The 25,897-nt window shown below is 39.0% G+C and overlaps 1 pseudogene across 1 annotated transcript; it reads right to left on the reverse strand.

Annotated features, from left to right (window-relative positions):
- Nucleotides 1–4,560: 4,560 nt before the first annotated feature.
- LOC309814609 (transcription factor IIIA-like) lies at nucleotides 4,561–5,768 on the reverse strand (annotated as a pseudogene). The gene has a single exon. The product of its transcript is annotated as a transcription factor IIIA-like (transcript).
- Between the last annotated feature and the right edge of the window lie 20,129 nt (nucleotides 5,769–25,897).

Consider the following 25,897-nt stretch of genomic DNA (forward strand, 5'->3'; position numbering starts at 1 on the left):
GTGGTTAAGACTTTGCCTTCAACTGCAAGGGGTGCAGGTTCAATCCCTGGTTGGGGAGCTAAGATCCCACATGCCTCATGGCCAAAAAACCAAAACATAGAACAGAAGCAATATTGTAACAAATTCATTAAAGACTTTAAAAAATGGTCCACATAAAAAAACTTGAAAAAATAAAGTAAAATGGATCTTTTAAAAATAAGTGCAATTTAAAAAAGAATTTTATTTTATTTTTATTTTTTTAAACATCTTTATTGGAGTATAATTGGAGTATAATTTACAATGGTGTGTTAATTTCTGCTGTATAACAAAGTGAATCAGCTATACATATACCTAACCCCATATCTCCTCCCTCTTGCATCTGCCTCCCACCCTCCCTATCCCACCCCTCTAGGTGGACACAAAGCACCAAGCTCTCCTCCCTGTGCTATGTGGCTACTTCCCACTAGCTATCTATTTTACATTTGGTGGTGTATATATGTCCATGCCACGCTCTCACTTCATCCCAGCTTACCCTTCCCTCTCCCCGTGTCCTCAAGTCCATTCACTATATCTGTGTCTTTACTCCTGTCCTGCCCCAGGTTCTTCAGAACCTTTTTTTTTTTTAATTCCATATATATGTGTTAGCATATGGTATTTGTTTTTCTCTTTCTGACTTACTTCACTCTGTATGACAGTCTCTAGGTCCATCCACCTCACTACAAATAACTCAATTTCGTTTCTTTTTATGGCTGAGCAATATTCCATTGTATATATGTGTCACATCTTCTTTAACCATTCATCTGTCAATGGACACTTAGGTTGCTTCCATGTCCTGGCTATTGTAAAATAGAGCTGCAATGAACATTGTGGTGCATGACTCTTTTTAAATTATGGCTTTCTCAGGGTATATGCCCAGTAGTGGGGTTGCTGTGTCGTATGGTAGTTCTATTTGTAGTTTTTTGAGGAACCTCCATGCTGTTCTCCATAGTGGCTATATCAATTTACATTCTCACCAACAGTGCAAGAGGGTTCCCTTTTCTCCATACCCTCTACAACATTTATTGTTTGTAGATTTTTGGATAATGGCCATTCTGACTGGGGTGAGGTGAGACCTCATTGTAGTTTTGATTTGCATTTCTCTAATGATTAGTGATGTTGAGCAACCTTTCATGTGTTTCTTGGTAATCTGTATATCTTCTTTGGAGAAACATCTATTTAGGTCTTCTGCCCATTTTTGGATTGGGTTGCTTGTCTTTTTGATATTGAGCTGCATGAGCTGCTTGTATATTTTGGAGATTAGTCCTTTGTCAGTTGCTTCATTTGCAAATATTTTCTCCCATTCTGAGGGTTGTCTTTTCGCCTTGTTTATGGTTTCCTTTGCTGTGCAAAAGCTTTAAAGTTTCATTAGGTATCATTTGTTTATTTTTGTTTTTATTTCCATTTCCCTAGGAGGTGGGTCAAAAAGGATTTTGCTCTGATTTATGTCATAGAGTGTTCTGCCTATGTTTTCCTCTAAGAGTTTTATAGTGTCTGGCCTTATATTTAGGTCTTTAATCCATTTTGAGTTTATGTTTGTGCATGATGTTAGGTAGTGTTCTAATTTCATTCTTTTACATGTAGCTGTCCAGTTTTCCCAGCACCACTTATTGAAGAGGCTATCTTTTCTCCATTGTATATTCTTGCCTCCTTTATCAAAGATAAGGTGACCATATATGCGTGGATTTACCTCTGGGCTTTCTATCCTGTTCCATTGATCTATATTTCTATTTTTGTGCTAGTACCATACTGTCTTGATTCCTGTAGCTTTGTAATATACTCTGAAGTCAGGGAGCCTGATTCCTCCAGCTCCGTTTTTCATTCTCAAGATTGCTTTGGCTATTCGGGATCTTTTATGTTTCCATACAAATTGTAAAGTTTTTTGTTCTAGTTCTGTGAAAAATGCCAGTGGTAGTTTGATAGGGATTGCATTGAATCTGTAGATTGCTTTGGGTAGTAGAGTCATTTTCACAATGTTGATTCTTCCAATCCAAGAACATGGTATATCTCTCCATCAGTTGGTATCATCTTTAATTTCTTTCATCAGTGTCTTATAGTTTTCTGCATAAAGGTCTTTTGACTCCTTAGGTAGGTTTATTCCTAGGTATTTTATTCTTTTTGTTGCAGTGGTAAATGGGAGTGTTTCCTTAATTTGTCTTTCAGATTTTTCATCATTAGTATATAGGAATGCAAGAGATTGCTGTGCATTAATTTTGTATCCTGCTACTTTACCAAATTCATTGATTAGCTCTAGTAGTTTTCTGGTAGCATCTTTACGAATCTCTATCTGTAGTATCATGTCATCTGCAAACAGTGACAGTTTTACTTCTTTTCCAATTTGGATTCCTTTTATTTCTTTTTCTTCTCTGATTGCTGTAGCAAAAACTTCCAAAACTATGTTGAATAATTGTGGTGAGAGTGAGCAACCTTGTCTTATTCCTGATCTTAGTGGAAATGGTTTCTGTTTTTCACCATTGAGAATGATGTTGGCTGTGGATTTGTCATATATGGCCTTTATTATGTTGAGGTAAGTTCCCTCTATGCCTACTTTCTGGAGGCTTTTTATCATAAATCATTGTTGAATTTTGTCAAAAGCTATTTGTGCATCTGTTGAGATGATCATATGGTTTTTCTCCTTCAATTTGTTAATATGGTTTATCACATTGATTGATTTGTGTATATTGAAGAATCCTTGCATTCCTGGGATAAACCCCACTTGATCATGCTGTATGATCCTTTTAATGTGCTTTGGATTCTGTTTGCTAGTATTTTGTTGAGGATTTTTGCATCTATTTTCATCAGAGATATTGGCCTGTTGTTTTCTTTTTTTGTGGCATCTTTGACTGGTTTTGGTATCAGGATGGTGGTGGCCTTGTAGAATGAGTTTGGGAGTGTCCCACCCTCTGCTATATTTTGGAAGAGCTTGAAAAGGATAGGTGTTTTCTCTTCTCTAAATATTTGATTGAATTCGCCTGTGAAGCCATCTGGTCCTGAGCTTTTGTTTGTTGGAAGATTTTAAATCACAGTTTCAATTTCAGTGCTTGTGATTGGTCTGTTTATATTTTCTGTTTTTCCTGGTTCAGTCTCAGAAGGTGGTGCTTTTCTAAAAATGTGTCCATTTCTTCCAGGTTGTCCATTTTTTGGCATATAGTTGCTTGTAGTAATCTCTCATGATCCTTTGTATTGCTGCAGTGTCAGTTGTTACTTCTCCTTTTTCATTTCTAATTCTATTGATCTGAGTCTTCTCCCTTTTTTCTTGGTGAGTCTAGCTAATGGTTTATTAATTTTGTTTATCTTCTCAAAGAACCAGTTTTTAGTTTTATTGATCTTCGCTATTGTTTTCTTTGTTTCTGTTTCATTTATTTCTGCTCTGATCTTTATGATTCTTTCCTTCTACTAACTTTGGGTTTTGTTTGTTCTTCTTTCTCTAGTTCCTTTAGGTGTAAGGTTAAATTGTTTATTTGAGATTTTCCTTGTTTCTTGAGGTAGGATTGTATTGCTATAAACTTCCCTCTTAGAACTGCTTTTGCTGCATCCCATAGGTTTTGGGTCATCGTGTTTTCATTGTCATTTGTTTCTAGGTACTTTTTGATTTCCTCTTTGACTTCTTCAGTGATCTCTTGGTTGTTTTGTAGCATATTGTTTAGCCTCCATGTGTTTGTGTGTTTTTTTTTAATTTTATTATTTTTTAGAATAATTCTTTATTTATTTTATTTATTTTTGGCTGTGTTGAATCTTCCTTTCTGTGCGAGGGCTTTCTCTAGTTGCGGCAAGTGGGGGCCTCTCTTCATCGCAGTGCGCGGGCCTCACTGTCGCGGCCTCTCTTGTTGCGGAGCACAGGCTCCAGACACGCAGGCTCAGTAATTGTGGCTCACGGGCCTAGTTGCTCCATGGCATGTGGGATCTTCCCAGACCAGGGCTCGAATCCGTGTCCTCTGCACTGGCAGGCAGACTCTCAACCACTGCGCCACCAGGGAAGCCCGTGTTTGTGTTTTTTATGTTTTTTTCTCTGTAACTGATTTCTAATCTCATAGCATTGTGATCAGAAAAGATACTTGATATGATTTCAATTTTCTTAACTTAACCAAGGCTTTATTTGTGACCCAAGATATGATCTATCCTGGAGAATGTTCCATGAGCACTTGAGAAGAAAGTGTATTGTGTTGTTTTTGGATGGAATGTCCTATAAATATCAATTAAGTCCATCTTGTTTAATGTATCATTTAAAGCTTGTGTTTCCTTATTTATTTTCATTTTGCATGATCTGTCCATTGGTGAAAGTGGGGTGCTAAAGTCCCCTACTACAATTGTGTTACTGTCAATTTCCCCTTTTATGGCTCTTAGCTTTTGCCTTATGTATTGAGGTGCTCCTATGCTGGGCGCATAAATATTTACAATTGTTATATCTTCTTCTTGGATTTATCCCTTGACCATTACGTAGTTTCCTTTTTTGTCTCTTGTAATAGTCTTTATGTTGAAGTCTATTTTGTCTGATATGAGAATTGCTACTCTACTTTTTTTTTCCAATTCTCTGCACCAGTGATTTTAATAAAAATGTGCTTCTGAGAGAAAATAACTGAGCTTGCTGGTCTGCAGTCCTTCAAACAAAGCAGTCTGGTGTGTAGCTGGGGCCAGCATCACCACGGCAGAGGGCATCTTGCTCTCAGTGCAGTTCAGCGACTCCCCATTTCTGGGCAAAGACACCCTTGTCCTGTGTCCTTTTAAGAGGGGTGTACCCACTGAGCCAGAGGCCAGACTCCATTTTTCATGAGATGGTCTCACTTTGAACTTCATTTTCTTCTCGTCAGGATCATGCACAACAGCCTGCCTGCTGATGCTCTGCTTCATGGCAGATGTCTTGCCGCAGCCAGCGTGCTGACACACGAACGGGCGCTACTGCTCATAGAACGGGAGGATATGGCTCTGGAGTTTGAACACGGTGGTTTAGGTGTAGCCGCAGCCTTCCCTGGGGCACCAACAGACATCCCTCTCTGGGGCATGAATTTTCATGTGCTGCTTCAGGAAATCCTTACGTTTAAATATTTTCTGGCACACAACACATGTTATATCCTCTTTATGGGTTTCTCTCACATGTTCCAGAAGCTCTGTCCATGTTTTTGCCACAAAAGAACATTCTTTTTGACATATATAGCCCTCATGGACCTTCCCGTGTCACTTCAGACTGCTGGGGGAAGCAAAGTTTTTCCCACATCCTTTGTGGATACACCTGAACAGCGAGCGGTTCGTTGGTGTGCTGGCACTGATGGATTTTCAGCTGCTGATGCTTCTTAAAGGTCTTCTTACAACCTTAAAACTGCATACATATTGTTTTTGCTGGTTTTCATGTTTGCTTTCAAAATATTTCTTCAAGTTTGATTTTGTGTTGAATTGTTGATCACAGCCACTAGCTGTGCAAACAAAGGGCTTTTCTCCGGTGTGAACAGGGCATGGTGGCTGAGGTCGTAGTCCCTGACGAAGGCCTTGGCACACCCTTCATGGTCACAAACAAACAGTCTCTCCCCTGTGTGCTGGCACAAGTGCACGTCTAGTTTCCAGGCCTGGTTGTAATTGGCACTGCAGTCAGGGAAGGAGCAGATGAACCTCTGAGGGGGCTCCGGGAGCGCCGGGGCTATGCTTTCTCTGGCCACGAGGACCACGACAGCAATGGTCAGGGACGACACTGCCTCAGCAACTGAGTCAGGGTGGCTCCAGGGTGCCTGGTGCCACACACTCAGCCACGTGCTGAGCAACATGCTGTGAACCGATGCTGACCATCTGGTCCAGGAGATCCTACACATGACCCCACTGCACTTCCAGGAGTGTGGCCCTGGTGGAGTGGGGCCAGGCTGGAGTGCCCACTCCAGCTTTCTTTTGATTTCCATTTGCATGGAATATCTTTTTCCATCCCCTCACTTTCAGTCTGTATGTGTCCCTAGGTCTGAAGTGGGTCTCTTGTAGACAGCATATGTATGGGTCTTGTTTTGTATCCATTCAGCCAGTCTTTGTCTTTTAGTTGGAGCATTTAATCCATTTACATTTAAGGTAGTTATCGATATGTATGTTCCTATTACCATTTCTTAATTGTTTTGGGTTTGTTATTGTAGGTCTTTTCCTTCTCTGTGTTTCCTGCCTAGAGAAGTTCCTTTAGCATTTGTTGTAGAGCTGGTTTGGTGGTGCTGAATTCTCTTAGCTTTTGCTTGTTTGTGAACTTTTAAATTTCTCTGTCAAATCTGAATGGGATCCTTGCCGGCTAGAGTAATCTTGGTTGTAGCTTTTTCCCTTTCATCACTTTAAATATGTCTTGCCACTCCCTTCTGGCTTGCAGAGTTTCTGCTGAAAGATCAGCTGTTAACCTTATGGGGATTCCCTTGTATGTTAATTGTTGCTTTTCCCTTGCTGCTTTTAATATTTTTTCTTTGTATTTAATTTTTGATAGTTTGATTAATATGTGTCTTGGCATGTTTCTCCTTGGATTTATCCTGTATGGGACTCTGTGTGCTTCCCAGACTTGACTGACATTTCCTTACCCATATTAGGGAAGTTTTCAATGATAATCTCTTCAAATATTTTCTCAGTCCCTTTCTTTTTCTCTTCTTCTTCTGGGACCCCTATATTTCAAATGTTGGTGCGTTTAATGTTGTACCAGAGGTCTCTGAGATTGTCTTCAATTCTTTTCATTCTTTTTTCTTTATTCTGCTCTGCAGTAGTTATTTCCAATGTTTTATCTTCCAGGTCACTTATCCGTTCTTCTGCCTCAGTTATTCTGCTCTTGATTCCTTCTAGAGAATTTTTTATTTCATTTATTGTGCTGTTCATCATTGTTTGTTTGCTCTGTAGTTCTTCTAGGTCCTTGTGAAATGTTTCTTGTGTTTTCTGCTTCCAAGATTTTGGGTCATCTTCACTATCATTACTCTGAATTCTTTTTCAGGTAGACTGCCTATTTCCTCTTCATTTGTTTGGTCTGGTGGGTTTTTACCTTGCTCCTTCATCTGCTGTGTATTTTTCTGTCTTCTCAGTTTGCTGAACTGTGTTTGGCGTCTCCGTTTTGTAGGCTGCAGGTTTGTAATTCCCGTTGTATTTCGTGTCTGCTCCCAGTAGCTAAGGTTGGTTCAGTGGGTTGTGTAGGCTTCCTGGTGGAGGGGACTGGTGCCTGTGTTCTGGTGGATGCGGCTGGATCTTGTCTTTCTGGTGGGCAGGACCACGTCCAGTGGTGTGTTTTGGGGTGTCTGTGACCTTATTATGATTTTAGGCAGCCTCTCTGCTAATGGGTGGGGCTGTGTTCCTGTCTTGCTAGTTGTTTGGCATAGGGTGTCCAGCACTGTAGCTTGCTGGTTGTTGAGTGGAGCTGGGTCTTAGCGTTGAGGTGGAGATCTCTGGGAGAGCTTTTGCCATTTGATATTACGTGGGGCCAGGAGGTCTCTGGTGGACCAATGTCCTGAACTCAGCTCTCCCACCTCAGAGGCTCAGGCCTGACACCTGGCCAGAGCACTGAGACCCTGTCAGCCACACGGCTCAGAAGAAAAGGGAGGAAAGAAAGAAAGAAAGAAAGAAAGAAAGAGGGAGGGAGGGAGGGAGGAAGGAAGGAAAGGAAGGAAGGAAGGAAGAAATATAAATTAAATAAAATAAAGTTATTAAAATAGAAAATATTACTAAGAATAAAAAGTTAAAAAGTAATTTAAAAAAGAGCAAAAGAAAGAAGAGAGCAACCAAACCAAAAAACAAACCCACTAATGATAACAAGTGCTAAAAACTATACAAAAAGAAAAAAAATGGACAGACAGAACCCTTGGCAAATGGCAAAACAAAGCTATACAGACAAAATCACACAAAGAAGCATACACATACACACTCACAAAAAGAGAAAAAGGAAAATATGTATATATATAAAGATAAAAAAGGAAGAGAGAAACCAAATCAATAAACAAATCTACCAATGATAATAAGCTCTAAATACTAAACTAAGATAAACATAAAACCAGAAGCAAATTAGATGCAGAAAGCAAACCCCAAGTCTACAGTTGCTCCCAAAGTCCACCACCTCAATTCTGGGATGATTCATCATCTATTCGGGTATTCCACAGATGCAGGGTACATTAAGTTGATTATGGAGATTTAATCCGCTGCTCCTGAGGCTGCTGGGAGAAATTTCCCTTTCTCTTCTTTGATCACACAAGTCCTGGGGTTCAGCTTTGGATTTGGCCCCGCCTCTATGTGTAGGTCGCCTGAGGGCGTATTTTGGGAATTCTGAGGTCTTCTGCCAGCGTTCAGTAGGTGTTCTGTAGGAGTTGTTCCACATGTAGATGTATTTCTGATGTATTTGTGGAGAGGAAGGTGATCTCCATGTCTTACTCCTCCTCCATCTTGAAGGCGCCCTAAGAAAGAATTTTAAACAAACTATATTACTTTATTACATATCTGTGGATGAATCCACATAAAACTGGTACATTTAGAGTTACCAAACAGTTATAAATGTAATGAAAGAAGAAATGTTTACCTGAGATAATTACACTGTGAGGAAACAGATTTGATAATTGTGTGCTGACTTTTTCTGTAGGAGGTGAAATTATTTTCTTGGTCCTTCAGGGAGTCACTCTTCTTATTAACAAAGAGCATGCCTTTTTTCCCCCAAAGCCCCACATCTTTAGGTACCATTAAGCATGATTTAAGTTGTCAGCAGATTAATACGAACTTTTTACCAATAAACTATTCACATTTTTTCCTCCAATAATGAGTGATGGAATATGAAGGACATGGGGAGTGTATTCACATTTGATAGTCATTTTAATCAGAACACTGCAAGCACATATTCTTAAACACTTATCACTGGACTACATTAAAATTGGTAGCAGACAAAAGAAACGAGAGGAGAATCATTATCTAAATTCCTAAAGTACAGAATGATGTGGCTATGACCTTTAATTAATATAATGCTTTATACACAAGAAAGTCTGTCATACATGCCTTATATTGTATAAGTGTTTATTTTAAATCAACATTAAAAGCCATGAGTATGTAAGATGCTGAGTCACACAAATTTAAAGGTTTTGATCTTTGACCTGGAGAAGACCACATTCCAAATGACAGATGCACTGAAATATGCATACAGTATGAAAAGACAGCAGCATATTGTCACGTTGTACTTTTCCTCATATCTTGTAGAATTTCTTCATTACCACATTCTCTTAAGCAAAAATAACTAGCTGTTCCAAAACATGGGCTGGTTTTATAAAATGATCTTTCATCGCTTCAAAGAAGATTACCTATGATCTCAACAGACCTCAAGAACGCTACTGCAGGGCTTCCCTGGTGGCGCAGTGGTTGAGAGTCCGCCTGCCTATGCAGGGGACATGGGTTTGTGCCCCGGTCTGGGAAGATCCCACATGCCGCGGAGCGGCTGGGCCCGTGAGCCATGGCCGCTGAGCCTGTGCGTCCGGAGCCTGTGCTCCACAACGGGAGAGGCCCCAACAGTGAGAGGCCCGCGTACCGCAAAAAAAAGAACGCTACTGCAGAGCTACTAGCCACTCAAGCAGACCAACTCTGGAGATTATTGAAAGATGTATGGATAAAGCCTTTTATTTTCCTTAAGTGAATTCACTACTCTTCAAAGTTTGGGGTTTGGATGAATAAGTCCAGGGGCTGCTACTGCTGTCTGGAAGGAAAATACAGCATATTAAAGAACGTCTATCAAGTTATCTTGCAAATCAGATCCCTTTCCAATCTAAAAATGTGGTATTGAGCTTGTAGAGCCTCATGTTTAAATAAAAAGTTTTTCCTTAAAAAAAAATAGAAGCTTAAGACAAATTACTTTTAAAATGTAAATACTTATTGATTCTCTTTATCAGTGATTGTTGTGTTGTCCTACATTAGGTACTTTTTTTCACTCCAACCAATTTATTCTACTCTGAATAACAGACTCATCAATCAAACAGTTTGGGGCTTCCCTGGTGGCGCAGTGGGTAAGAGTCCGCCTGCCGATGCAGGAGACATGGGTTCGTGCCCCGGCCCGGGAAGATCCCACATGCTGCGGAGCAGCTGGGCCTGTGAGCCATGGCCGCTGAGTCTGCGCGTCCGGAGCCTGTGCTCCGCAAGGGGAGAGACCACAACAGTGAGAGGCCCAAGTACCGCAAAAAAAAAAAAAAAAAATCAAACAGTTTGTCTCTCTCCTGCCCTGAATGTGCTGATTGACCCATTTTCTTCTAACAGTTAGTCAAGGCACAAATACAGATTATGGTCTGGGTTTTATTTCTGCCTTAAAAAAAATTCACATCAAGCAAGGTAACTGAAAGAAATGTTAGCTTTTCTTCCGGATCAGGTTGAGCTTTGTTTATTGCTCTTTTGAAAGCATATTACACAGGACTCATTTTCTCCCCACTTTCTAAGCAGCTCTACGGAGGATGACAGAGTGGGTAAGCCTCAGACCCGGCTTCCATTCAGGAGAGGGTTTAGGGAGGCTGTGGTGACAGTGCAGAGAAGTTCCTCCAGGCTGGCTGCCTGCCTACTTAATACCATGACACACAGAGCTGGACAGGACTACTGACTCTCCAGTGATTCTACAAAGTGGATAATGAAGCAGCTCTATTTACTGACTACTAGACAACAAGGCCAGGACCATCAACTGTAATCACAGCTAATGGCTCATATAAATTGGATCATGCAGACCAAGGATCTAGCAGAAACTCAACTCCTTTCCTAGAATTTATTTTGCTGAAATATACTCAGTGTATCGAGCGTTCGTAGGGATCTCCACCCCACACCTGCAGCCACGTAGAGAAGCTGTGAAGAGGAGACCAGCTTTCTTCCAAATGGGAGCACTGCCTGCCTAAGAGGATTCCATTTGGGATGAATCTTTCTAGCAGCCTTCATATTTTACAGGACCACTCAGAAACTCTTCTCAGGGGTTACCATATTCACTCTTATAACCATGTGTGGCCTATAATTTCTTTCAGCAGCCAATAGTTTCATTCAGGACCTAGTTTTATGGTACAGTCACTAGCCCCATCGTTGAAGTCAAATGATGCCTCTTCTCTCTACAAAGGTCTGAAGGATCCCCATCGTTTTATAACTAACTGAGTTGAGTTTTATCTCATATTGGTCCATAAGCATCCTGTAGGCAGCAACTATGGAACTTGACTTTGTATTATCCATAATGCCCAGAAGAATGCTTTGCACACAATAGATGCCAAATGACATTATAGATTTCAGTAAATTAAAAACCTAATGCTTGACATGTAATAGTGAAAATTGCTAAGTGATTTTGGAAATCAGAGGAACCAGTTCTGCTTTTCCTACACACAGAAAAATTATTTGTATTGTTATGGCTATTACTTTATCCAAATACCTAACTGCAATTAGTTACACTTCCTTATGTTATCTTCAGAATATATATGTAATTAGAAAGTGGCTCGGACATAAAATTTTGCTTTAAAAAGTTTTATTGACAACTGATATTATGTTCCTCACTTTTGACTTTGGTGTTTACAAAGTTTTAGATAACCAGAAGTTTCATTATGGTCATCACCTTAACACAAGACCAGCCCTGGTTCATGTATTATCAGTAATAATTTCCTTTAATCTCTGTCAAACATGTTCCTTAAAAAAAACTTAATTCAATAATGCTAAATATTAAAATAAAACTTTCCTATTTCCATTGTTACAATCACATGATACCAGAAGGGTCTCAACCCTCAGTGCAAGTTCACTTACTTATTCTAAAATAAGTGTATTAATGCCCAGCAGTGCTAATGCCTCTCTGAACAAATCGCCATCTTTCTATATACACATGACTCATATTCTTTCCTTTCTCTAGTGATCCAAGAAACATGTTTATTCTATTCCTTTACATCTACATCTGGGAGCCTTATTAGTAGAAGTAAAAATAAATAACTTAGCTTAAATAACTCAGCTTAGCAAATCTGCCCTCTCCTGCAAATTCACACTTACTATCCAGCACTCTGAAAATGCCTCATAGTTATTTTAAAAGGTTTGGCAATTTTGGAAATTTTAATTAGTTTTTTTGATCTTTAAATATTCTTATTTTATATAAATACCTAACATTAAATTAAAGCAAATATCTTAAGTGGGAAAAAATAGCGTAAAGGATGCTAGTGAGTACCCCATTAATATCCCTCAACCTTACTGCTTTGTGCATGTGTCAAGCACCTGTGTTCCTTTCCCTAAGGGCTTTTTCTAGCCACTATGCAGCAGGTCAAAAATGCCAGGGAATTAGCCTCCCTCTACAGGAGCTCTCCACTAATGTGGACGGGAGTTAGGAAATAAATACCCCAAATCCCTTACCTTGGAGGGGAATAGATAACACAGAAGTGTGTGTTCTACATAAGCTCTCAAAGGACCCCCCCGGCCCAGTGGGATTGCACCCAGTAGCCCACAGTGGTACCTGCCGGACAATGTACCTTTTTATTGGCTGTCATCCCTCCCTGTCTTACTGCCCAATTCTCCTACTGAGGTTTGCTTCACCTCCCAAATAAACTTTTTGCACTCAACTTTTTTCTAATAGTCTACTTCCGTGAAAGCTTAAATTAAGACAGTTAGTGAGATAAGAGGTCCTGAGAAGCAGATCCTCAGGCTGGGACTCTAGAACTGAATGACTTATCAGCCAAAAGACAATGAGGGGTCCATTTCTGGTGGTAAATGGAGTGGTAACAATCCCAGACATGCTGTGGCAACCCAATTAATAAGCCACTCAGCAAGAATGAACTGGGGTATGATACAGATGGAAGAGGATGTATTGGATGATGCAGTAGCTCCAGCATTTAGAAGATTTGAGGGTAACAGTAATTAAGAATGATGAAATCAGCTTGTTGTTGTTAAGTGCAATTGAAGCTCTGAAGGAAGAAAAAGACAGGCAGACTCATGCTCCTACCAACTCAGCTCCTGTATTCCTTTGCCTGAGAGCATTCTTGGCCACTGAAGCCATTTTGCCCTTGTGTGCAGTAGACTTAAAGTGCTGGGAATTAATGACCTCCAGGAACAGCATTCAACCCATGAGCAACAGGTATTGGTGTATAAATACCCCAGCTCTCTCACCCTTAGAATAGATGACTCTGAGATGCATGTTCTACACCGGTTCCCAGACTTTCCTCACTGGCATTAAACTCCAGTAGCCCACAGTGATAACTGGATTGATGATACACTTCTTAATAGTTGACTTCATTCTCTGTCTCCCTTCCCAGTTTGCTTTACATCCTGCTTAAACTCCAGTCCTAGTCTCAGGGTCTGCTTTGGGGGACATCCAGATTAAATCAAATGGTCTTATCCATCATTAATATGACTTCAGTGTTGCACCTAAAGAACCAGGCAAAGCCATGAGGAATATGCAGAATCCAATCAGATATTATTTAAATATTTATAAAAGTTTGGGCCCTATCAGGTTAGAAAAATATTAGACAAATTCAGAATAGACTCAAGGGATAAAGAGATTAGTTGACTCCTATTAATTAGTAAAGCAACTGCAAGGAAGAAGAATTGGTTTTGTATAAACTGAATTGGGACTTGAGTCCCAATTGGGAATTGAGTGGGCTGAGATACTACCCTTGTCAGGAGCTGTTAAAGCCACTATACACAGGGCTCACGCTGCCCCAAGGCCTTGACAGTGTCTCAGGACAACAAACATCCTATGATCCAAACAAAATTACATCAGATATGCAACCTTGTCCATCTAAGAAAGTCTTAGTAGAGTAACCTCAATTTACTGGCTTGAAATTTTTCTCTTTGTTCCCCACCCACTGCCCACCCCCCACCCCCCCAGGAAAAACTTTTAGATTAAGGGAAGAAGGTGAAAAGGTAAATTCAATATATAATATGCTTGTGCTAAATGTTAGAAAAAACATATGTGTAATTGACATTGAGTGTAATATTGGAGAATAAAGGATCAGTCAAATGAATCTTATGATTCCTGCTTTAAACGTGCAGTTAGGTAATTCATTCAGACTTGTGATTTTAAATAGAAATATATAAAAGAATTAAAAGAATTATATTAAAGAATTATGGACTTATAAGTAATATTGTAACATTCAGAATAAGTAATATGTTTAGAATCCTCATGCTTAAAAATATAATTTAAAGGGCCTCCCTGGTGGCGCAGCGGTTGAGAGTCCGCCTGCCGATGCAGGGGATACGGGTTCGTGCCCCGGTCTGGGAGGATCCCATATGCCGCGGAGCGGCTGGACCCGTGAGCCATGGCCGCTGGGCCTGCGCATCCGGAGCCTGTGCTCCGCAACGGGAGAGGCCACAACAGTGAGAGGCCCGCATACCGCCAAAAAAAAAAAAAAAAAAAAAAAATATATATATATATATATATATAATTTAATAGATTTTAAGAATAATTCAAATGCCTGGGAAGGTGTTTGTTCTGATAATTTAACTGCTTTTAAAAAATTAAATATATTAAATTTATATATACTCCTTAAAATTAATTTTTAAAATAGAATAGATTTATAAGCAGAATACTTATATTTATAAGTTCAAATTTCAAAATGAAGGAAAAACTGGGGTTTGGATTTGCAACTTTCATAAATCAAATATTAAGTTTTACAAATCAAAGCAAGTATAAGTTGTCCTGCTCTCAAAGACAACCAAAAGACTCAGCCTTTCAAGAGTGGGATGCAGTGAAACCATGTTTATAACCACTATGGACTTTGTATTTTAAAAGGGGGCAGTCTAGAGCCCCCAAGTTCCCTGAATTACAAGTTCTCAATGATTTGCATTTTCAACCCTCTCACCCTGTTGTCTGAATTTCCTCTATCTACTGCCTGATTCTTTTTGGAATTATTTTCATAGTCTTCCTCTCCAGGCCACAGTCTCCGAGATAGTAAAAACACCTCCAATTGGACTCGGCAACTGTGATCAACCCTATAAACAGCCATGCTAATGACATTCTCTACACCTCAACCATCCACAAGTTAAATCACGTGGGAACTTTGTATCTCCTTTACTTCTTTTCCCCCTCTTTAAAATGATCAGAATAATGTCATTGTCTATGTCTGTTATCCTAATTAACTGAATTTTTACAATTATATGAGGGGAAAGTATCAATTCCTTTAAATAAATAAAACTGTTACATGTTCAGGATTTGGGGTGTATGTGGGGATTTTTAAATTTGTTTTCTTTGTTTTACTTTAATGACTTAGCTAAAACATTTTCTTTCCTTACTAGAAGGAATCTTTATTTCAGTGAATTTCCTAGAAGGTTACAGGGCATTGTCCAGGGAAATAAAACAAAGCACTGCATTGCCCTGTTTTTCTAGGTAGTTCTGAATAGTAATGGTTGTATTTGCTTTACGTAATGGGCTTCTCAAAAAAAGATAAGTAAAATACTTAAACTTTTAAAAATGTTGGTTACTGTTCACTGCCATAAATCAGTCAGAAGTTGAGGCTAAAAGACCCAAATATTCCATCTGTCTGATTCACTGCCACTCTTATATAAAATGGAAGCAGCAAGCAGTTGAGAATTCCCAATCTGCCCCACCCCAAATCCAAGCCCAAATCCTGTGGCTGCCAACCTTATCTGGAATCTCCGTGTTGCTTGGAAATCCTGTGACTAAAACTTAGAAATTTTGCTTTCATGCTTTCAAGTTCCCAAGTCTGATCCTACTCAGCTCTCAGCAGATGAACCCACTAACTTCACCAAGAAAATAAAGACTATCCCTTATCTTTCCTTGCACAGCCATCCAGCTAACATGTCTTGAAGCACTAGGCAGTATGCTAGAAAGAATATACCTGAGAGAAAAGTAAGATTCAGTCTCTCCCTTCCAGAAATGCATTGCCTAGTGAAGAGGAGGATGTGGGAAAAAATAATTTAAACAAAAGATAGTAAGTGTAGCTGAGTGAGATGGGACTGTCATTCACAGTTTTATAAAAGCAACTGGAAGTAAAGTTTTATAAAAGCAGAGTTTTATAAAAACAACTGGAAGTAAAAAATGTAGTTACCTGGGGTTTTCCCCTGAATTCATTCTAACTACTTCCTAATTTCTAATTTATGATCATTCCCCTATCTTTAACTTCTGCTGTATCCCTTTTAGAAAAATGTAAATGTAAGACACATTCCAAATCATTTTTAAAATTCAAATCAGTCTAATAAATTATAATAGTGCTTAAGACCTTAGTTCCTAGGATAGTACATTGTTGAATTATTTACAACATGATGTGAGTGCAAAATAAATAGGGCTTTTTAAGAACCAGTGAATCACAATGGTCTCAGGTCACCAATGACCATTTTAGTGACAGGAATATATATGTGAACAGAAAGATGGTCATGAATTGATGACCATAACCTTGAACCAGGGTTCAAAAACTCTAAAATTGTATTCTGTCTTTGCTAATGACACAGATCATAACTTCATGCAATAAAACTTCATTTCATTTCAGCCCTTTTTTTCTAGTCCAGTGGAAGTCCACCTCCACCACTAACTACTCCATGACAGCACGTAAGTCTCTTGAACACTAAAAGGATCATAATGACCTGCCTAACTCACATAAATATTATGGGATTCATATCACATAACAGATCCAAAAATATGTTTCAGTTTTTAAAAAATACTACATAGAGGAGAAAATGTATGATATTATTATTATTAATACTCATGTGTGGAAGAGCCTGAAATAGTAAAATTGGTGGGGTTGATTTTGAAACCATTTGAAGCTAAAGTAATAAAAACTGATAGAGTCCAAGCAAAAGAAAAATAGACATTGAAAAGTCATCTATTGCTAGGCCATTCCAAGCAGTGATCTACAGATGCTTTGAAAGGAAAAGATTTGCTCCCATTTCCAATATGTGGAACTAAGTGTTCTGTACCAGTCTAGTTTATATCAGTTTTAAGCAGTACAGCAAAACCAAGTTCTAGGTTTTATAATTTCTTCTTGAACCATTCCAAAACTACAGGGACATCCAGCTCACCATATAGTCCTAGGAGTAGAAGCCATATCCTTCCAAGTGTCCTGAGCATTTATATCCCATCTTTCTTAAAAATAACTTTTATCAAATGTAAGACATCATATTTTTTCATCAAGTCTAAATTATTATTGAATATAAGATACACCATTTTTTAATATACACTACAAAAGAGAGTTCTACTAAACTATGACATACCATGACACATCCCAATTCCAGAGATTTTAAAATGAAAAAAAGTTATGTCTTAGAATCAATGAATATAATAATTACTGTCTTATTATAAAAGGAATCCATATTTGTTGAAAAATTGCCAAAGACTGTGTATTAGCAGAAACATGGTTGCAAGCAACAGAAAAACTAGATTAAATAAGAGTTTGTGTAACTGGAAATCCATTGGAAGGACAGAGGTTAGGGTTGGTTTAATTCAGGGCCTGAAGGCTATCTCAAAAGAAGTTTCTTTCCACTCTCTGATCTGCCTTCCATGGTGTCAGCCTTCCTGAGACAAACTTCTTTCATGGTATGGGTTCCAGGTGTCCCATCTGCACCCCACTCCACACTGGAGATAGGGCTTCTATCCTGGCACTCCAAGCAAGAATTCTGAAATTCACCTGTACTGTTAAGATCATCTCCGTCATCTCACCTCACCAGAGCTGTAACTGCTGCTTAGAAAATGCAAATGTACATGAAAAGTACACGGACTGCATGGGAAAGGGAGTAATACTCAACCAGAAAATCTGCCTATTGCTAGAAAAAAACCAAAAAAACAAAAAAACAATGGAGAAGGGGGAATTGCTTGAAATCTGTGATGGTTAATTTTATGCGTCAACTTGGATAGGCTCTGGTGCCCAGTTGCTTGGCCAAACACTAGTCTAGATGTTGCTGTGAGGGTATTTTTAAGATGTAATTAGATTACCCTCCATAATGTGGGTGGGCCTCAAAAATGACTGAGCTTTTCCACAGAATAAGGAATTCTCCTCAAGAATGCAACGTCAACGCTTATCTGCATCTTCAGCCTCCTGGCCTGCCCTACAGATTTCGGACTTGCCAGCCCCCTCAATCATCCTACAATTGTGGGAGCCAATTCCTTAATCTCTCTCATTCTCTCACTCTCCCCACCCCACCCCCCAGGAATACCATTTTAAAATATTTTCTCCAACTTTATTTATTTACTTTTCTATGCATAAAAACATATGGAAACATTTTACTCAAATGACATCATACTGGATATGCAAAATTCAGAACTTTTGAATCTTGGTTTTGTCCCTTTATTTGTTAAGGTGATCATTTTTCCATGCCCTTAAATATTTTATTTTATTTTATTTTTATTTTTTTTTTTTTTCTTTTTGTGGTATGCGGGCCTCTCACTGTTGTGGCCTCTCCCGTTGCGGAGCACAGGCTCCGGATGCGCAGGCCCAGCGGCCATGGCTCACGGGCCCAGCCGCTCCGCGGCATATGGGATCCTCCCAGACCGGGGCACGAACCCGTATCCCCTGCATCGGCAGGCGGACTCTCAACCACTGCGCCACCAGGGAGGCCCGCCCTTAAATATTTTAACGTGATTTTTTTTTAACAGTTACCAAATAATCCATCACATAACTAAACTATAATTCATTTAACTGTTTGACTGTTTCTGGGCTTTTGGATGATTTCATTTTATTCTCAATACACAGCCCTCTCTCCTGATGTGAAAAGCCAGTTAGGAGACACTTCTGGAACCTGAGGCCTCCAGAGGTCAGAACCAAAAGGGTTGCACTTGGCAGGTATACACTCATCTCCTGACTCATCAACACGTATAAATTAAATATGTACAGCTTTTTATATGTCAAAGAAAAGTGTTGCACTTGGGGCTGGCTAGAGCTTATTATGAATAAAGAGTGTGTTGCCAATGCAGCATTTAGCCAGAATGATTCTGAACTGGCATCAAAAAAATATCACTCTTCTGGAGATAACCACGAAGATCTGCACCTACCATGAAGGTCTTTGGGTCAGTGACGTAGACCTCTGGTCCCTGCTCCTAAGTCATCATCACTGTTAAGGGCATACATTTGTTTTCAAGTAACATAGTAATGTTTGTGACTTGTCCAAAAATTTGTTTACTCTTGCAAGATCCTCAAAAGAATGAAAAAAACAACAACAAGGAAAATAAAAGGAGGAAGACGAGTTATGAATGGGCCTGTATGGAATCTCAGTAGGAACATATTCTGTATCCTATATTTACTGATTCACACTCCTAATTATGAGAGAAAACTGAATGTGCACTGATGAGTGGTGAACAGAATGGACATTCTTGAAGAACAAAGAAACATATGGCCGCCTGGCAGACCACACCAGCATTTCTCCGAAGCACAATTGCCTGGGGGGTTTCTGGACCTGACACCCCTGCCACTGCAGATTTCACTCTCCATCCATTACCCTCATTGACAGAGGGCCTGATGCAAGTCCCCAGAGACAACATAGAGCTCCCAGCAGCTGGATTTCTCTGAAAGAGTGTAAGTGGCATTTTTTCCCAATTACTCTTCTCAGACTTTAGATGGAGGGAAAAAACCATTTTGTGAAATGGTGAGAGTAATGACAACAATTAATTTGCGGCTGTGGTGAAGTGCAATTTTAGCAAGGCATTGAAATGTAGCATATGATTATAGTGTTTCTTCAAGAAACGGATTTCTAGGTCTCCTGTTCTAGTATTTTAATATAGTTTATGAATTTCCTTTTTATTTATTTACTTATTTGTCATATTCTAGAGATAACTTTGCTTTTGAATGCTGGGTTTTATTTTTAAGACTATACTTAACCCTCCTACCTAAATATCACTGGGAAACTCACGTAAAATGTATTTGAGGTCTTTAGAATATCTGTAAGATGAAAGAAGATTGAAAAATCTCCCAGGTGCTGAAAGATTAAAGTTGCTGTATGTGTGAAAGGAATGACCTCACAATAAACTTATGCTAAACTGAGTTTTAAAAACATTAGTGGAGTGGCTAAATTATAGATAAATAATACAATATGATAAAGAAGATTTCGATTTTTTTAAAGGAAGGGAAATAATTCAAATCAACACATATTTATCAGTCTACTCTGTTCCTTTATTTATTTACATATTCATTCAATCATTCAAAAATATTTAGTTATCATCTATCATGTCCCAGGCACAGTTCAGCACACTGGACACAGAACAGTAAACAAAACAGACAAAAATTCTTGCCCTCATGGGGCTTACATTCTAGTGGAGAGAGATGTGCCCCTGAATTAAATTCCAATTTAATGACAATGACAGTGCATAAGTGCTTGAGATGTTAAATAATAAAAATGCCACAAAACCACGATATAAGAAATTTCAAATTTTAAATAAATGCTTATTTGGCATTATTTACTTATAACATCTTATTTATGAGGTTAAAAATAGAATTGTATGAAACCCGAAAATTAAACTGCTAAATTATCCGCAGATTCTTAGTAAGTATTGGGTTGGCCAAAAAGTGCCTTCGGTTTTTCAGTAAAAATAAAAGACATTTTTCATTTTCACCAAGAACTTTATTGAACAATGTATTCACCCTTTTGTTCCACTACCTTCTGCCATTTTCCAGGCAACTTCATAATTCCACCTTCCCAAAACTTTCTATCTTTTTGAGCAAAGAACTATTCCAGGTGCCTTTTACAGTCTTCCAGGGAATGAAAATTTTTTCCATTAAGAGAATTCTGTAAAGACCGAAATAAATGGAAATCCGAAGGTGCAGTGTCTGGTGAATACGGCGGATGAATCAGAACTTCCCAGCCAAGCTGTAACAGTTTTTGCCTGGTCATCAAAGAAACATGCAGTATTGAGTTATTCTGATGGAAGATTATACGTTTTCTGTTGACTAATTCCGGACGCTTTTCATAGAGTGCAGTTTTCAGTTGGTCTAATTGAGAGAAGTACTTGTGGGAATTGATTGTTTGGTTTTCCAGTAGGAGCTCATCATAGAGGACTCCCTTCCAATCCCACCATATATACAACATCACCTTTTTGGTTCTGAAGACCGGCCTTCGGTGTGATTGGTGGTGGTTCATTTCACTTGCCCCACAATCTCTTTTATTCCACATTATTGTACAGTATGCACTTTTCATTGCCCATTACAATTTGTTTTAAAAATGGAACGTTTTCATTGCATTTAAGTAGAGAATCACATGTGGAAATACGGTCAAGAAGGTTTTGTTCGCCTAACTTATGTGGAACCCAAACATCAAAGCGATTCACATAACCAAGCTTGTGCAAATGATTTTCAGCACTTGATTTGGATATTTTGAGTATGTCGGCTATCTCCCACGTGGTATAACATTGACTGTTCTCAGTTAATGTCTTGATTTGATCACTGTCAACTTCAACTGGTCTACCCGACCATGGAGAATTGTCCAGCGAGAAATCTCCAGCACGAAACTTCGCAAACCACTTTGGACATGTTCAATCAGTCACAGCACCTTCTCCATACACTGCACAAACCTTTTTTTGTGTTTCAGTTGCGTTTTTACCTTTCTTGAAATAATAAAACGTAATATGATGAAAATGTTGCTTTTTTCTTCCATCTTCAATATTAAAATGGCTACACAAAAATTCACCTATTTTGATGTCTTTTTTTAAATGCACGCTGATATGACAGCTGTCACAATACAATCTAACAAAATTGTTTCTAATGAAGTTAAAGCCAACTAAGTGCTACTAGAGCCATCTTACAGAGAAAAAACAAACGAACCTTTCGGCCAACCCGTTATAAGGTAAGGAACTGGCGGAAATGGCATTATATGAAAGGCAGCCTTATAACTGAGCAAGAACATGCTTTGACAGGTTGGTCAATAAACAAAATGGAGAGGAAAGAGGACATCACACCAGAGTTTCACAATGTTCGAGGTTCCTGAAGAAGGGATATATGTACAGCAGATCAGAAAACATTCACAATTTCTGCAGTATAATAAAAGAACTGGCTGATGTGAACAACAGGGTTTTAGGTGTGGAAGGACAGAAAGTGGCGCAGACTAAGGGGAGATCAAGATGGCGGAGTAGGAGACATGGAGCTCACCTTCCCCCACAAAAACAAAATGGGTGTAAGAGAGAGTGACTACCTTACAATAAACTACAGCCTCAATGACACTTGAGAAATAACAAAATAGTAAAAAGAGTAAACATGGAAATTCACCAAAGGACAATATACTTTTAAAGAGGTTAAGTAGAATGCAGAACTAGCCTAAATGTCAAATTAAAATTCTAAGATTGTCTGTTTAGTGATGATGTCTTACCCTTATGTAATGGTATGATGATTCTTAATCATTTTCATTTCATATAAATAATTACAGGTGTTAAACTGTTGTGTTACTTTGTCTCTAGATGAAGGAATATTTTTAAGACCAGCAGTTGTAGAAAGGGCTACAGATTGAGAAATTAAAGGTATATAAAATCTGTATAAGCTTTCCTGAGCTTCAGAATTATATTTAAAACACCCATTAGTCAATCTCCAGGGAATCCTTTGGGCACCTCTGACTTAACACATCCTAAACTGAACTCTTTATCTTGTTGAATATCCCATTTCTTCATCTCAAGTAACAGTTCCACCATTCACTCAGACTAGCAAGCTACAAACTTGGGAATCCCTCTCTCTCTCTCTCTCTCTCTCTCTCTCACAAACACACACACACACACACACACACACACACACACACACACACTTTAACTGAAGACCACATTCTTCAATGATCTCTCCATCACCATCATCATTTTTCTTCTTGATCATCAGCTTTCCTCTGGATCACAATACTAGCCTTCTGGCTGATCTTCTGAACACTGGTCTCTCATTCTCCATTCCACACTGTTGCCTAAGTCATCTTCCTAAAAACAAACCTGACCGTAGGCACTTTTGCTCTAATACCTTTATCGGCTCCCTTCTGCCTACCCATTACTATAAGTAAAACATTTCTTATCTCACATATAAGTATTCATTTGTAAATAATATAGATACACAACTACTGCATTAATATATTGTACACATAAGAAAACATATCATAAAACTTGAAATTTTAAAGGACAAGATAAAGATGAAATATACATTATTTTATATTCTATTTGTTAATGGTAGATAAAATATTTTGCTATCATTAAAATGTTATTTAGTGAGAGTAATGTGGTTGAATATGCTTCATAATTTCTATAAAGATTTATTGCCTTGTGATAAAGCAACTTAAAATCTGGTTCTAAGTGCAGTTTATTTCAATGTTTACTTTCATGGCTGTCAGGACTGCAGCATACATTTTACAAAGAGCCCCATATACAAATGGAGGAAGTGTATCATTGGATGAGATTATGATACTCATTTTTCATAATCATCCACCAATTTTGCAAGGACTTTTGTGAAAATTGACTAATGCTTGCATTATTCATGCTGTCTTCAACCTTTTAAAGTCATTTATCCATTCCATGAGGCTTAGATTAGTCAACCGAGATAATACACATAGATCCACTTAACCAAGCACACATAAAATGTTAATTAATTGCAGTTGTTTTCAGAGTTAGGAAGGAGGATAGGGACACCCCTTCAATGTTGTGGATCCCAACACTTCCTTCAGTATTCTTTGCACCTGATAAGTCCCTCTGTCTGACATTACAAACATACAAGGGCACCAATGTCAATCCATACGTTACTAAGTCCTTTCTCATATTTTCAGTTTTCACACTTCCTTCCCACACTCCAGTGTATCAGCTCACACAATCCTAGTGTGTTCTTAGCCCACTTTGGAGACCACTGGCCAGTATATTACATCCAGACATCTCAGCTAGGCGCCCCAGGCCCTTCCTAGTCTACCCCACTGATGTCACCCTTCCACACACCCTACCCTTCAGCCACATGGAAATTCTTATCATTCTTTGATCATATCTCTGGTCAATCTCTGATCAGATCTTTGCTTTCCCATTCCTTCTCTGGAATACTCTGCCCACACACTCTGTCTCACCCCAAAGCAACCTTACCTGGTACTCTCTTCTTCATCCTTCAAGACTCAACCCAAATGTGAGCCCTTCTCTGATGTTCCTCCTCACTGTCCAGTGTTCTCTTAACATATTATTCATACCTTTAATATCCCTCAAGCCACACTATGCACACTCCATGTTTCCCTATCCTGTAAGTCTCTTGAGACCAAAGACCATTTGGGCAACCACAGGCACCTAACTTTGTGACTGCCCAGTAAAAGTCATCACAAAACTGTTTGTTGGATAAATTACAACTTAGCAAGATTTAAGCAATTTTAAAATTAGAAAAGCTGAAGAAGAGCAAACTTCTTTTGAAGAATCAAAGACTTCTTTCTAGAAGGTTCTGAGAAGACATAAGGAATCAATTACCTATTATTCTCACACTGGTTGACCAACCCATGGACAGGATATAGGAGAATGAAAAAGAAAATGCAATTGGCAAGGTAGTCTTTAATAAATCAAAACTAGCTTTCAAGTCAACAAAAATTGACTGCATTGTCTCCCAAGGGATCCCAAGGTGAGACAGTGATGATCCCACTGGTCCCTAGAAGCTCCGTGGAACTGCCATAGAAAACTTAAACAGGTTTCATCTCTTGGCCTCAGACTTCATCCTTTAAGAGAAAATGACTAATCAACAAATTAATTATATCTGCTGCTGTCGAAATGTGCTGTGATAAAAATACTGAATACTATTGATTCTCCTACAATTGTTCTACATCTGTTCTACTGTGTTCTAAGCAGCATATAGAAATGTATGTCCAACTTATTTCTTTGTAAATGAGTTTTTTTCAGTGTGGTATAAACATAGACCTCTATGCCACAATGGCTTTTTATGAGCCAAGGTAAAATTTTGTTCCTTTTGATGTACATTAAACATAGCTTATGATGTATACACCAATATGTAGTATATAATAAGCATATTTCCTCTCTGCCATTCTGTAGTATCTTATGGAGGTAGCACTTTTTGCTAGCAGACATAGCTAGAAATTAGGGCTTGGATCAGTCATTTAAGTTCTCTCTTTAACTTCATCTATGAAATAACAATACTTTTTAGCTAACTCACAAATATTTACTCATAAGAGCTCACACAATGTTTTGAAGGTGGCACTGATTTTTATTCCAACATTTACTCTGTAACTAGACACTAGAGTCATCACAAGGCAGTGATCCCTGTGAAGCTGTCATCTTATGCCACCTTTACTGCTCATCTTGATAAATGCTATCATATCTTGGTAATGAACACATCCATCTCCATCTTACATGGTATTACTGATACATTTGTAAGTGGTTCACTGCAGCATATCTCTTTTTTTTTTTTAATTCATTCTCATGCCTAGTTCAAAATTTTCTGCTATTTCTTTTTTTTTTTTTTTTTTTTTTTTTTTTGCTGTATGCGGGCCTCTCACTGTCGTGGCCCCTCCCGTTGCGGAGCACAGGCTCCGGACGCGCAGGCCCAGCGGCCATGGCTCACGGGCCCAGCCGCTCCGCGGCATATGGGATCCTCCCAGACCGGGGCACGAACCCGTATCCCCTGCATCGGCAGGCGGACTCTCAACCACTGCGCCACCAGGGAGGCCCTGCTATTTCTTTTTTTGAAGATATTGGGGGTAGGAGTTTATTAATTAATTTATTTATTTTTGCTGTGTTGGGTCTTCGTTTCTGTGCAAGGGCTTTCTCTAGTTGTGGCAAGCGGGGGCCACTCTTCATCGCGGTGCGCGGGCCTCTCACTATCTCAGCCTCTCGTTGCGGAGCACAGGCTCCAGACGCACAGGCTCAGTAGTTGTGGCTCACGGGCCTAGTTGCTCCGCAGCATGTGGGATCCTCCCAGACCAGGGCTCGAACCTGTGTCCCCTGCATTAGCAGGCAGCTTCTCAACCACTGCACCACCAGGGAAGCCCCTGCAGCATATCTCTTGAGGTTATGATTTATACTTAGAGCACTATTACAGCTTAGCAAAGACTCAGAGTTAAAAATAAATCAGATAAA

This window comes from Mesoplodon mirus (assembly GCF_964341445.2).
Source record: "Mesoplodon mirus genome assembly, chromosome: 13".
Classification (NCBI taxonomy): domain Eukaryota; kingdom Metazoa; phylum Chordata; class Mammalia; order Artiodactyla; family Ziphiidae; genus Mesoplodon; species Mesoplodon mirus.